Raw genomic sequence first — 14,758 nt, forward strand, 5'->3', positions numbered from 1 at the left:
CTATTGAGGGTAAGGATAGATGCGTACACTAAGTGCATTGACAGTAGAAGAGTACATAATAAAAGAGAATACAAAGGGATTTGGAGATGTAAAAAAAGCAAGGAAGGCAAAGTAGAACAATGAAATTAAATTATCAAAGAAGATGGAGCAAATAAAATGACATTTACATACACATCAATAAAAATGGTTGGGAATGGGGCCATTAAGGAACAGACAGCACAATATCATAATGAACAGTAGAAAGATGGCAGAAATATGAAATCATTATTTTGCTTTTGTGTACATAGAATAGATGGACATGAAATTGGATAAAGAGATAGGTAATGAGATAAGTGCATTTAAAATGGAAGAAGATACAAAATCATAGAAAAGTTATTACAGAGAATGGGACCATTCAGCCCATTGTGTCAGTGCTGGTGAAAATAGAACAACTCAATGTAATCCCACCTTCTAGCATTTGGTCCAAACTCCTGTTTTCATCCAAGTACTTTTTAAATGTGATAAAGGAATTCTGTCATGCAAAAATTCCATGCCTCCACAGTTCTCTGGGTGAAAAAGAAAAATTTTCCTCATCTCTCTTCTAATCCACCTACCAATTAAATCTATGTCTCCTGGTTTTTGACCTCTTTGCTGTTTACTCTATATAGACACCTTATAACTTTACACAGAGGCCTTCAGCCTCTGTTTCAAAGAAAACTACTCCAGCCTATCCAATCTTTTCCCTGAGTTACAGTCTTCCAGTCCTGATAACGTTCTCGTATCACTCCTCTACACCCTTTCCAGTGTAATGAGGTGACGAGAACTGTGAATAGTTCTCAATCTAGTGTTGCATGAATCTAGTGTAATCTCCTTGCTGTATGCCTCAGCTAATAAGGGAAAAGATATATTAAATAAACTAATCAGACTCAAAGAGGATAAAATCCCCATCCACATGGACTGGATTTTAAAAGAAGCTTGAGGAAAGATAGGATAAGCATTGCTAAACATTTTTAGTAACTTATTAGATGAGGATGTAGTGTCAGAGGACTGACAAATAGCCCATGTAATTGCCCCATTTAAGAAAGTGGATAGAACATGTCCAAGTAATATAGACCAATCACTATAACACTGGTGATCAGAAAAATAATGGAGTCTCAACTAAAGAAGAGAATAAAAGAACACTTAGAAATGAAAATATTAACATTACAATTATTAATAATAATAAGTAGTTAACCTGGATTTTAAAGGAGAAAATCTAGCTTGACAAACTTATTGAATTTGTTGAAGTGGTTAATAGAGAGAGCAGACAATGATAATTCTGTAGATGTAACTTATCTGGAGTTTTTAAAGGCCTTTGAAAAGGTTCCCCCACAGGACCAAATTACAGAACTCAAAGTGAAATGATAATTACAGGATGTTTTCATTTTATTCACTTGTTTGTTTTTTGGATGCTAAGTTTCCATGTAAACATTGAAATTTAGAGTATGACAGATCAAAATATCAAGATTTATAGATGGTTGGAATATAATTGAATTCAGCCATCATGCAGCTGAAATCATGTTACTGCCATGTTGCCAGCCAAATTATTTACAAACACAGATTAAAACAGTTTTTCCAGAGAAATGTTATTTGTACCAAATAATTCATCAACATTTAAAAGCATGCTTTGTCATTTAAGAAGAACTTGGCTGATCTGATCTTTGGCCTCAGCTCCACTTTCCTGTTTGAATCACATATCCTTTACTTCTATGGCAGTCCCAAAATATCACCAACGATTTATCCTGGTCTGACCACGTGGATGCTACAGCCAAGAAAGCACACCGATGTCTCTACTTCCTCTACTTCCTCAGAAGGCTAAGGAAATTTGGCATGTCTCTGATGACTCTTACTAATTTTTACAGATGCACCATAGAAAACATCCTATCCAGATACATCACAGCTTCGTACGGCAATTGCTTTGCCCAACACCGCAAGAAATTGCAGACAGTTGTGAATGTAACTCAGTCCATCACACACACCAGCCTCTCCTCCATTGATTCCATTGACACTTCTCGCTGCCTTGGGAAAACAGCCAACATAATAAAGGACCCCTCCCATCCTGGTCATTCTCTTTGCTCCCTCCTCCTATTGTGCAGAAGATGCAAAAGCTTGAGAGCACGTATCACCAGACTCAAGGACAGCTTCTATCCCGCTGTTATCAGACACTTAAGCAGACCTCTCATATGCTAAAAGATGAACTCTTGAATTCTGATCTCCCAATCTACCTCATTGTAACCCTTGAAATGTATTTGTCTACCTGCTCTGCACTTTCTCTGTAACTGCATCACTATATACTGCATTCTGTTTTTCTTTTAACTACTTGTATGCTCATGATCTGTCTGGATGGAATGCAAACAAAAACTTTTCTCTGTATCTCAGTACATCTGACAATAATAAACCAATACTAATATGTTCTTCATTCCCCAGTCACCCTAACTCACCAATACTTTATTAAAACCTTTGTCATCTTTCTGATAGGTCATGGGTCCATCCCCACTGATACAGTTCATTCCTGCCCCAACATTGGTATCAGCTTCAATGAAAAGGAACCCCTCTTTTTCCATACCAGCCCTTCAGCCACATGACAGCTCTCCTGATCTGGCTGCCTCTATACCACTTCACATGAGGAGCAGTCAATAATCTGGAGGTTATAATGCTGAAGATCCTTGCTTTTAATTTAGAGTCCAATTTAATATTCCTTCTTATTCCTAGCCAGGTCACTTGATCCAACACGGACCATAACAATTGGATTTACTCCCTCTCTTCCTAAGTTTCTGTCCAGTTGCCACAATATATCTGTTACCCTGATATATTAAACAACACACTTCGGGATTTTGGAAGTTGACTACAAAGGATATCAATCTTCCTATAATGGAGTCCACCTAAGACAGTGTTCTGAGCTATGGTGCCTTGTCTATATTATGGCCGACAAGTCTGTGGTCTTTCTCCCTGTCCATATTGGTAGCCAGTACATTATACCTGTTAAACAAGTCTCCCTGATTTTGGATGCTATAAGTTCAAGCACTTAGGAAATTAACAAGAAATTTGAGGTGGGACAGTAATTTGCAAGGATGGATGAGTCAAAGGTTTCTTTCAGAAGAGAAGATTGATGGCAAAGATTTGAAGAAGGATGCACAGTGCCCAAGGAAAGAATGATAAGCCAAATCATACTTCTCAAGGCTGACAGATCTATTCAAATGACTGAGCATGAACTATAGCACAGCCTTCTCCTCCTTTTAAAGCTTGGCCTCCAAACTGGCACACACCTCTCAAGGGCTCCTGTTAGATTCTAAGGGAACTGCACAGACTTTCACAGATTTTCCAGATTGCAGACTGGGAACTATGCTCACAGTGCCTTACCAATTTGGACTTGGCACAAGTACAGCAGACCCATTGACATGAATGAGAACAAAAAGCTGTCCACAGATTGGTAATTAGACCTATATATTTGTTTGAAGTCAGTAAATTTGTATATGTTTGATAGTTTTAAATGGATGTGAGCAATTTACTAATTGATTACTTTAATTTTTTCCAATATTGTTTTTATTTTTCAATTATTTGAGTGCTTTTGGATGCTTCTCAATGAGAATGACATTTTTAAGCTTTCAATTTCAGTAACAGCTTTGACAGCAGATGTGCAGGGTTGCAGGTCTCTGCAGTTGTCAAAGCCATTTTGGGAGGGTAGCTAGCCACTTATGCCAGGAGAGCCCCAAGCAGTACTACCCTGTACTAGGCCTCTCCACTCAGCTGGGAAACAGCTTCCACGTGGAAGGCTGCACCCAGAACAAACTACTTAGTGGAAGGCTAGGCTGCTGGTGATTTCTGAGTCAGCAGAAATCTGCCCCAGATTGACTAACTGAAAAGTTTGGCCTAATTGGCTAGAGGGAGGGAGGGACAGGGCAGAAGGTCTCAACTTATTATTGTAGGTGAAGATGCAGCGAACAAGGAAAACGAGTTGGCTTACAGTAAAGATCTAGGCTGATGCTGGAATGGTGAAGGGTTTTGGTGTCAAGAGCAGGGCCTAATACTGTTTAGTGCAGTCCAGCTAGATCCAGTGGTGAATTAGTCAGATTTTCTCAAGGACAGCTTTAATGTATTGGATTCAATACCTGACTGGTACATAAAACCAGATTGTTCAGATGATGAACTGCTTTTCTAGAATGGGTGAGAATTGATTCAGAAAGAAGTACTCATGAAGTTTGTGGAATTGGCAAAATAAGGAAATTAGCAAATCTGAATGGTTCTTATCCACTCTCAGAAGTGCAATAAAGCATGTTTTGTTTTCTTGTTCTTAGGCAAGCAATTGGAATTTATGCAGGTGTTGAATAGTCTCAGCAGCCTAGATTGTAGACAAAGAGAAAACTAAAGCAGCAAGATAAAAGAGTCAAAATAGAGATGGTGGGTTTATGTCCAGAGTGGCAGCAAATCTTTCTTTTTCAATCTTTTTATTAATTTTCAAATTAGTACAAAATTATATATATAAAACATTAGTAATTATACATGCAGTACAAAGAGATCAGGATAGCAATCATAACAGTTAATATATATAATCACAAGGAGGGCAGCAAATCTTAAGTTATATTCTTCATTGTCTTCAATACATATTGATAAGTCACCACCGCAACATATGTGCTGTAGGAGTGGTGATTTGGTAGATGTTGTCACTGTGAATGAGCCATGCAGAGACTGACAGAAGGTTTCTGCATGTAAGATGCAGGAGGTATTTATACAGTACAAACAGGCATTCTTGATAATCTCTTTCTTGGAAACACTCTGGAGAAACTCAGCCCAATCTCAAAGGTACAGTGAGGTTTTATACTCTTTAAACAGATATCTATGTTTATTTGTAGTCGTCTGTCAGGTAAATCAATAAGTATCGTTGTCATAAACATGGATCAACATTCTCTACAGTTGGCTGCCAAGAAATATTAAAAAAATATAACGACCTGAAGAACAACAGAGTGAAGTGCAGAAAGTGAAGGACTAGTGAACAGAAGGTTTATTTATTACTTAAAAACATGCTAGTTGATTGGAAAGAAAGTGTTAATTGTATCTGTGGTCAAAGTGAATTCAAGAATCAGAGGAAAGAATAGTCCCTCAGCACTGTCCAGAGTATAATCGGTAATCAAACACAGTGTCAATGCTTATAATTACCCACTTAACTTCAACATTTTAGTTGTAGACAGGAAACTGTGTAGAACTACATATTTACAGTGGGAGCACATCTCAAGTGACAAGAGCATATTCAAACACCTCTGCACACCCAAAACAGCTGCCTTTTACCACTGCATTGCCAGATGGCTCTTTGCAGACAATGGTGCAGCTATCCTTGTCTTCGATTGAAGACTGGTTCTCATTTGTATTAACTGGCTGCACCTTAACTCCTGCCCATAACTCTTGAAAGATGTGTTAAAATTCCCTGACATTACCACTTCATGACTCATATTATATGAACTACATATCATATTGTTACAAGGTCAACTTCAGAGTTTCAGTTGATTAAGGGCCATGTGCAGAAATGTGAGACTTGCAGATCTCTAGAAAGGAATCAGCCAAAGAATTCCCATCCAGTCCCGAGAAGAACCTAGTCAAAATAACATCAGATTAGCTTCATTGAGATGGGGAAATAAATCTGATACAGTTAATTACTATTTAAATTTCTGATTGATATCATAGAAAGAAGGACCCTGATTCTGGGGCTCAGTGAAAACCAGAAACCTTTACAGTGAGCCTGCTAGTTCCAGTCCCTCTTAAGTCTGACCAATTATTATCTGATCAAGCTAGGATTTACATATTCATTATCACTCAGGATAACAAGAATAATACAAAGTAATTTGTATCTTGCTGGACATTGGCAGAGGGCAATGTATACTGTTGATAAATCAATATCACTTGGAAGAAGAAAGTATAATAAACATAGGGGATAGTCAAATTATTGACAATATAAAGCAGGAAAATATTAGTTTCTTTAATAGGTGAGCAACGTATGATTCACCACATGACCACTGAAGCCTGGAGATAGTCTTTCTGCCAGATTGGAATGGGTCATCCCAGAATCCCATCCTGTGTGCCTTTTTCTTCTTAATAATTTATTTTGTGGTCAGCAACAAAATAGTAGCATTCACCATTTAAGGAAAACACTTAGCAAATATTTAGATATTCCTGTGGCATGGATTTAGTTATATATTTTTTTTGCATTTGAGGCCACATTCCAGATGATCTCAGCTGTCCTGCAACAATGATGTATTTAACTAAACTGAGCAGCTAATCACATTGAACAAGCTTCACTGACAGCAAACCAGAAATTGAAAGGACAATGTAAAGGTAATATTTTAAAAATTTTACAAATATCAAATAAAACTACAAAGTACATATGAAATTAGGAGAGAAAATCAGATACCATTTAAAAATACTTTGTTTTTTTAAAATTATATTATCATCTTAAGAAGCACTGAATTATGAAATAATTACTGGAGGAAATGTTAAACATCATTTATAGTGAGTACACTATTATAATCTCAAGTACAGCTTGATATTATTAGGTATTATAGTAATATTGTATCTAAATATTAATATTTCCAGGTGTAATTATTAGAGTGGAAATAGTTCCTAAATGTCTAAAGTTATCAGCATATCACTGAATCATAGAGACTGAAGTGGAAATGGCTCCAAAATAACACTTTCCATGGAGGAACAGCATATCACAGAGAGCAAGCAATTTCAGGATTTCCATAGGCAGAACAGTGGTACTGCAGGTGGTGTAGCTGACTTACAATCTTAGTGATTCAGGTTCGATCCTGACTTCCAGTGCTTTCTGTGTGTAATGTTCACGTTCTCCATGTGACCATGGGGATTTTCCTTGAGTGCTCCTGTTTCCTCCCACAACCCAAAGATGTGTTGGTTGGTTGGCTAATTGGCTGCTGTAAGTTATTTCTAATATATGTGAGTGGTAGGAAAGTCAGGGTGGAGTTGATGCTCATTTGAGAGAGAAGGACATATGGGGAAATAAGTGAGGGAGTGGAATTTATAGAATTGTTCTGAAAATGGTGTTAATGATGGGCTGATTGGACTCCTTTGTTGTAAGGAAATTTGAAAAATATGAACTGTGAGTGTACATGTTTGAGAAGCTTTTGTTAGTTAAGGTGTATTGATTAAAAATATTGACAGGTTCAGTATTAGGACAACTGCAAAATCCAGGCCACTGTATATGAATCAGTTTCTCACTATAGATTTAACAATTCAAAATTTACATTAGCTGCATAATTGCCCACATTACTTGATAAATAAATTATATGTATTCTGCATTCATGGTGGCAGAACTTTCATGAGTTTCCAACATTTCTTTTCTGCATTTCAGACTTCAGCTTTTGACCTCTTGCAACATTTTCACAAATTATTAACCCTTTTGTTCTTCTAATATCTTCTCAGTACTTCATTAACATGCCATGCTGGAGTAGTAGCAGCCTAAAAACTCAATCATCTTTTCTGAATAATTTCTCAACATATTTAGCAAAAAAACAATCTTTTATTGATAAAATAATTACTAAACCATTAAGCCATCTCTAAATTCCTTTGTACTCTTTTTGGCAAGTCCAGTAATTCATCCACCACATCCTCTGTTATTGGCTTATCTACATATTTTACAATGTGAGCCAATGAAAATGAAGCTCTGATTTTCCAGCTATTAGACTCACATGGCATTGTGGGTAGGCCTGACTGAAAGTTGCAAATAGTTTGTGAGAAGGCAAATCAGTGGTTCTTGAAACTGAGAATGACATTTTGGAGAACTTATTGGGTTTTTTTGTATTTGATCCTGCTTGTGCAGTGTTAAACTTGTGCCTTACTGCTTCTGAACCTGTGACACTCGTGAGAGATTATTACCAACCCAACCATAGTGAAGGCTTTTCAGAAGGTATGGAGTTCTTTCTGGACATGTGCTTGTATTCAGTTATTGTGAAGTGGGTGGGACAGGTAACATAAGATTGAACAAAGAAGTGATTGAAGGAGGGCTTGTATGTTTCTTTGGAAGGAGCAGGAGGGAAATTTACAGGCTTGGATTGAAGGCCAACTGTGCAAAATGTGTTATCAATGAATGTCAAGTAAGTGTAAAATCAATGCAAAAAAAAAGTCTTAGTTATTATTGAATTCTATTTAAGCACACAACTGATGAAGGGGACTTGCATTATGTTCACTGACTTTAGGGTAGTCACATCTGATTATGATTTGTAATGTAAGTTTGTACATTCTCAGGCTTCCCATGTGCATTTTGAACAGCTTTAAAAGGTGTGAACAATCAATTTCACTTTGGTTACCATTTATTTATGGGGGGAAATATATCGTTTGGTTAGGTTGTCTTGTGACATTTCAGTTCATTCCTTCAATAGATCATGTTGATATTCAGACATTATGAAAACAATTTCTTTAGATGAATGTTTAAGTTTACTGACTTATTAATATAACATACTTTTATTTCTCAGGATTCTATGACTGATTATAGGCAAGGGGAAGTATAAATGAAGGGAGTTTTTTATCAGGAAAAACAATCCTATATTTTTCAGGATGTCACAATTTGAACATTGATCCATCCTTCTGATTAGTCTGTTTTTTTTTCATGATTCTGCTTGTGTTCTGGAAAAATACACCAACAAGTGTTTCCTTTCCAGCATTGATTTCATCTATAAACAAGGAAAAACTGCTAGTTCATTTGGCTCCCAATGGACCATTAAGTTTGTAAACATTCAACAAGCAATAAAATGCAGCATCTGCAATTTAACAGATCCTTAAAACTAGCTGATCTGATGTTAAAATTTCCTTGCTGTGATTCTTTTTCTGCAATTTGAAATCTGTTTTCATTTTGCTTCCTTATATTTTGAAGATGCCAGTTCCATAAAGAATAAAATAAATTGGTGTTTTTTGTGTTACACTGATACGTAAAAGACGACTGTCCATCTGACACCCGTGAAACTCGCAAGCAAACTTTGTTTACTAGGCACTACCAATTAGAGATAAGCACTTTAAGGCAATGCAATTTACTTTTACAGTGTCTGTGAGATGTGCAATAATTTTACTTTCTGTTGACCTTGTGATATGTTTCCTCAATAAATCTACTGCTTTACGATAAGTGAACCATTAAATGGGATTGCGGTAAATATGCCATTAACTATCTTTGAGCCACATCATTGAATGCCTACTGATTTGTACTGTAAAAAAATCAAAACACTCATTGTCTGAATTTTTTTATTTTTGTAATTTAGTTATAAATTCACTATTGCAATTTCATTCGCTTAAGGGATTGTACACTGTAGATGATACTCCCACTTACTGTTCAGTGAACGTAGACAATTTTTTTGCATGTGTATGGCCACTAATTGGTTTATTGTTCAGGTAGACTTCAAAATGACTTGATTTAATATTTTATGGTCTACTGAGTAAAATAGTTTTTACTTGAATTTATAAAAATGTAAACATTCTTACTGTATTGGTTTATTATTGTTACTTGTACTGAGGTACAGTGAAAAACTTGTCTTGCATACCGATCGTACAGGTCCATTCATTACACAGTGCAGTTACATTGGGTTAGTACAGAGTGCATTGATGTAGTACAGGTAAAAACAATAACAGTACAGAGTAAAGTGTCACAGCTACAGAGAAAGTGCAGTGCCATAAGGTGCAATATCATAACAAGGTAGATCGTGAGGTCATAGTCCATCTCATCGTATAAGGGAACCGTTCAATAGTCTTATCACAGTGAGGTAGAAGCTGTCATTAAGTCTGGTGGTACGTGCCCTCAGGCTCCTATATCTTCTACCTGATGGAAGAGGAGAGAAGAGAGAATGTCCCAGGTGGGTGAGGTCTTTGATTATGCTGGCTGCTTCACCAAGGCAGCGAGAGGTAAAGACAGAGTCCAAGGAGTGGAGGCTGGTGTCCGTGATGCGTTGGGCTGTGTCCACAACTCTCTGCAGTTTGTTACAATCCTGGGCAGAGCAGTTGCTGTACCAAGCTGTGAGGCATTCAGATGGTACATCGATAAAAGCTGGTGAGTGTCAAAGGGGACAAACAGAATTTCTTTAACAACAAGGGAACTTTAGAACAATAATATTGGCCTTTAGATTCAGCAAATATGACTTTGGGTGCAATCTATAATTTTCTAGTCTATCGTAAATAAAAACAATGTTTTGGATCAGGACTCTTCTTCAGGACCCATCTGCTGGGGTCCTGACATGAAATGTTGACCACCTGCTTTTCTCCATGGATGCTGCCTGGCCTGCTGAGTTCCTCCAGCATCATCGTGTTTTTCATCTAGATTCCAGCATCGCAGTCCTTTGATATTCTCATAAATAAAATTGCTTTAATTATTCAAAACATGATTCCTGACCTTGCATTTGATTGTTTCAACTTTAAACTTTCATCATTGATTGTTTTTGGCATCACCATACTTTCTAACATCAAATGATACTCCAACTTCTTTCCCATTGTCAAATGTGCCCCAAGGGACTTAAATTTTACTTCTGTGCCAAACAATTCTTTTCCATCAAAACAAGTAGTAGTGTTGGGACCTCTGTTATTCATTATGTATGTGAATGTACATGGCATGATTAGCAAGTTTGCTGATGATAGTAAATTAGGGGGTCTTGTTTGTCATGAAGCAGGTTACAATAAATTGCAAAGAGATCTTGATCAGTTAGGGAGGTGGGCTGAGGAATGGCAAATGAATTTCAACTTAGATAAGAGTGAGGTGATGCATTTTGGACATTCAAACCAGGGTAGGACTTGTACAGTGAATGGCAGGGCACTGACAAGTGTTGTGGAACAGAGGGAGCTGGGAGTATAAGTTCACTGAAAGTGGCCGAGCAAGTAGACAGAGTGGCGAAGAAGGTGTTTAGCATGCTGGTTTTCATCAGTCAGGGCACTGAGGTTAGGAGTAGGGGCATTATGTTACAGTTATATAATTCGTTGGTGAGACTGCACTTGGAGTATTGTGTACAGTTTTGGTCACCCTGTTTATAGGAAAGACATTGTCAAGCTGGACAGGGTACAGCAGAGATTTATGAGGACGCTACCTGGACTAGAGGGCCTGAGTTATAGGGAGAGGTTGGCGCACTCTGGATCTTTATTTCTTGGAGTGTAGGAGAATGAGGGATGATCTCACAGAAGTTTACAAAATCATGAGGGGAAGGAATAAGGTGGACAGTCATGGTCTTTTCCCCAGGGTTGGGAGTCCAAGACTAGAGGACGCAGATACAAGATAAGTGGGGACAGATTTTAAAAGAGACCTGAGCGGTAACTTCTTTACACAGAGGGTAGTGAGTGATGTGGTCAAAGCGGGTACAATTGCGACAGTTAAGAGACATTTGGATTGGTACATGGAAGGGAGGGGCTTGGAGGGTTATGAGCCGAACACGGGTAACTGGGACTAGTAGGGAGGATGCTGTGGTCGGCATGGACCAGTTAGGCTGAAGGGTCAGTTTCTGTGCTGCATTACTCTATAACTCTTATGACTTTAAACTGGATTTTACCCATTTTTGATGCACTAAATGGGTGCTACATTTGACAGTAACATCAAGTTAAATGCCAGAACCATTCAGTTCTTGAACCAACCAGCACAACCCTAATCACTAGAGTTTAGCAACACTATGACCACTTTGATAACTTTGCATTAAAATATACTTTGTTTTTTTTTGTTCTGTTTGTTCTTTCTTGTAAAAATTGTGTGTTTAGTTATGTTTAATTTATGTTTTTCTTGTGAACGCTGCTTATGTGTTGCTGCTGCAAGTAAGATTTTTCATTGCATCTGTGCATACATGTACTTGTTAATGTGACAATGAGCTCAACTTCTGACTTTTGACAAAATATTTGGGACATTCTCACTTTAAGGAATCACTATTGTGGTTTCTCCCAGTTAGAAGCATGACAAGCCAACTTTCACATTCACAAACAACTGGGGCTGTTTGGACTTGCTTCATTTCATTTACATGCTACCCGATGGGAAGAAGCACTGCCAAAATAAATTACTTGTGATGGTCACAATAGTTGCCATGAAGATTCATAAAATCAGTCGTTGTGTGTGGAGGGGTTAAATAATACAGGCCAATGGAGTTTCCTTGGTATGGAGCAGCTGGATTAGGGCCACCAATTGTGGCATCAAGTTCACAGATGCTGCAATCTTTGTCAGTGCTGCCTGTCTGCAAGATGGGACTGAAGGGAACCAGAGACTGACTTTCCCATGCTTAACATTTATAGTCACGTGTAAATCAAAAGGAATTTTTCCATATTGACTTCAAAAGTTGGTTTTCTTCCAAGCTATCTGCTCTTCCACCATTATCTTCCTTACAGACTTATTTTTGACTTTAGAATTTTCAGTTGCTGAGGGAAAAAGGACTGACATGATTCATCATTAGAGCAACTTTTAATGATTCAGGATTATTCAAAAAATATGTTTCTGAACAGAGTTAAATTCATACTCCATTATCCATTTACAATACATTAAATCATAACATTTACAGCGTGTGGGCATCGCTGGCAAGCTTGACATTTAATGCCCATTTCCTAATAATCCTTTTAAAAGGTGATGGTGAGCCCCCTGAATTGCTACCATTCTTCAGGTGAAGAAATTCCACAATGCTGTTCATTATGGAATTCCTGTTATTCAATCCAGTGATGTTGGGATTCTCGGGCACCTGTTATCCTTGATCTTATAAGTGGTGGTGTTTGGGAAGTCCTAGCATTTTAGCCTTGGTATATAACTACAATGGATTTTGTAAATGGTATCCAATGTGCACACAATGTTAGTGGCAAGTGTGAATGTTCAGGGTCATGGATTCTGTCCCAGCCAAGCGGGCTGCATTGTGCAGGATCATGTTGAGCTTGCGTGTTATCTGTCCTGCATTCAAGGCAATTGGACAATATCCTGTCATGCCTGATGTACCTTGCAGATGGTGAGAAGGTCCTGAGGAGTTGGGAAGTGAGTTGCTTACGATGGGGTAACCCCAGCCTCTGAATTGTTCTTGTAGTCAATGTACTTTTGTGGCTCATCTAGTTAAGTTTCTTGTCAATGGTTGTTCCCAGGATGTTGACGATGAAAGCCTTGCAATGGCAAGCTGATGAATGCCAAGGGTAAATGGTTAGAATCTCTCTTGTTGACAATAGTGTGAATGTTACTTGTTATCAGCCCATGCTTGAATGCTTCAGAGGTGAACATTATGAAAAGATCAATCATTTCTGATCTTATGATGGAAGGAAGGTTATTAATGAATGGCTGAAGATGATTAAAACTCCTGTCCTGAGGAACTCCTGCTTTGATGTCCTGGAGCGGGGTGGTTGACTTTCAATAATCTCAAATATTTTCTTTCATGACTCCAGCAGAATCAGATTTATTATCACTGATATATGACATGAAATTTGTTGTTTTGAGGCAACAGTACAGTGCAAAGACATAAAAATCTATAAATTAAAAAATAAATAATAAGTGCCAGAAAGGAATAATGAGGTAGTGTTCATGGATCATTCAGAAATCTGATGGCGGAGGGGAAGAAGCTGTTCCTGAATTGTTGAGTATGGGTCTTCAGGCTCCTGTACCTCCTCCCTGATGGTAATAATGAGAAGAGGGCATGCCCTGGATGGTGAGGGTCCTTAATGATGGCTGCTGCCTTCTTGAGCCACTGCCTCTTGAAGATGTCCTTGATTGTGGGGAGGGTTGTCCCTGTGATGGAGCTGGCTGAGTCTATAACCCTATGCAACTTCTTTCGATTCTGTGCATTGGAGCCTCTATACCAGGCGGTGATGCAACCAGTCAGAATGCTCTTCACTGTACATCTGTAGAAATTTTCAAGAGTCTTTGGTGACATATCAAATCTCCTCAAACTCCTAATGAAGTAGAACTGCTGGCGTGCCTTCTTCATGATTGCATCAATGTGTTGGGCCCAGGATAGATCCTCTCAGATGTTGACACCCAGGAACTTGAAGCTGCTCACCTTTTCACTGCTGACCCCTCAATGAAGACTGGTGCGTGTTCTCCTGACTTCCCCTTCCTGAAGTCCACAGTTAGTTCTTTGGTCTTGCTGACGTTGAGTGTGAGGTTGTTGTTGTGACACCACTCAACCAGCCGATCTATCTCACTCCTGTGAACATCTTCATTGCCATCTGAGATTCTACCAATAACAGTGTGTCATTGGCAAATTTATAGATGGCATTTGAGCTGTGCTTAGCAAGGGAAGAGTTTTGCTCTTAATGGCCATTGACATGTTTAACCACATTTTTTTTTGATGTCAAGAACACATTTACCTCTGGAGTTCAGCTCTTGTTTTTGTTTTTTTTCCACAACTATGAAGAGACCTGACTCCAATTGGTCCTTGCAAAAGCTGGTAAATTCAGGACATTAATCATACATTTCTGTAAGCTCCACTGCATTCCAACAAGCACCAAGACCTCGCTTGGCTGGTGGTGAGAGGGGCCCTCCCAGTCAGATCCTTCCTGCATGGTCAAAACATTAGTCCCAGCGCGCGATGCCCCTGGGAGGACTGCGCTGGGGATTAGATGATCGCCCACCTCTTTGCGGGCTGTGGGTTTGCGAGGAGGGTGTGGCGAAAGATGCAAGGGTCCTTTTCACGTTTCATCCCCAGCAGCTGTGTAACAGAGGATTCTCTGATCTATAGGCTGTTCCTGGGGACGCACACAGAGACAGACATCAACTGCTGATGGAAGGTCATCAACTCGGTGAAAGACGCCCGTTGGTCTGCCCGAA

General features: G+C 38.5%; 1 long non-coding RNA gene across 2 annotated transcripts in view; it reads left to right on the top strand.

Moving 5' to 3' along the window:
• The first annotated feature begins 7,767 nt into the window (after positions 1 to 7,767).
• Positions 7,768 to 14,758, top strand: part of LOC127568289 (uncharacterized) — a 79,974-nt gene continuing 72,983 nt past the window's right edge. For both annotated transcript variants that reach the window (XR_007955987.1, XR_007955990.1), the window contains exon 1: positions 7,768 to 7,930. This is a non-coding gene — a long non-coding RNA (uncharacterized LOC127568289). The remainder of the gene's footprint in view (positions 7,931 to 14,758) is intronic.

Source organism: Pristis pectinata, chromosome 3 (genome assembly GCF_009764475.1).
Source record: "Pristis pectinata isolate sPriPec2 chromosome 3, sPriPec2.1.pri, whole genome shotgun sequence".
Taxonomy (NCBI): Eukaryota; Metazoa; Chordata; class Chondrichthyes; order Rhinopristiformes; family Pristidae; genus Pristis; species Pristis pectinata.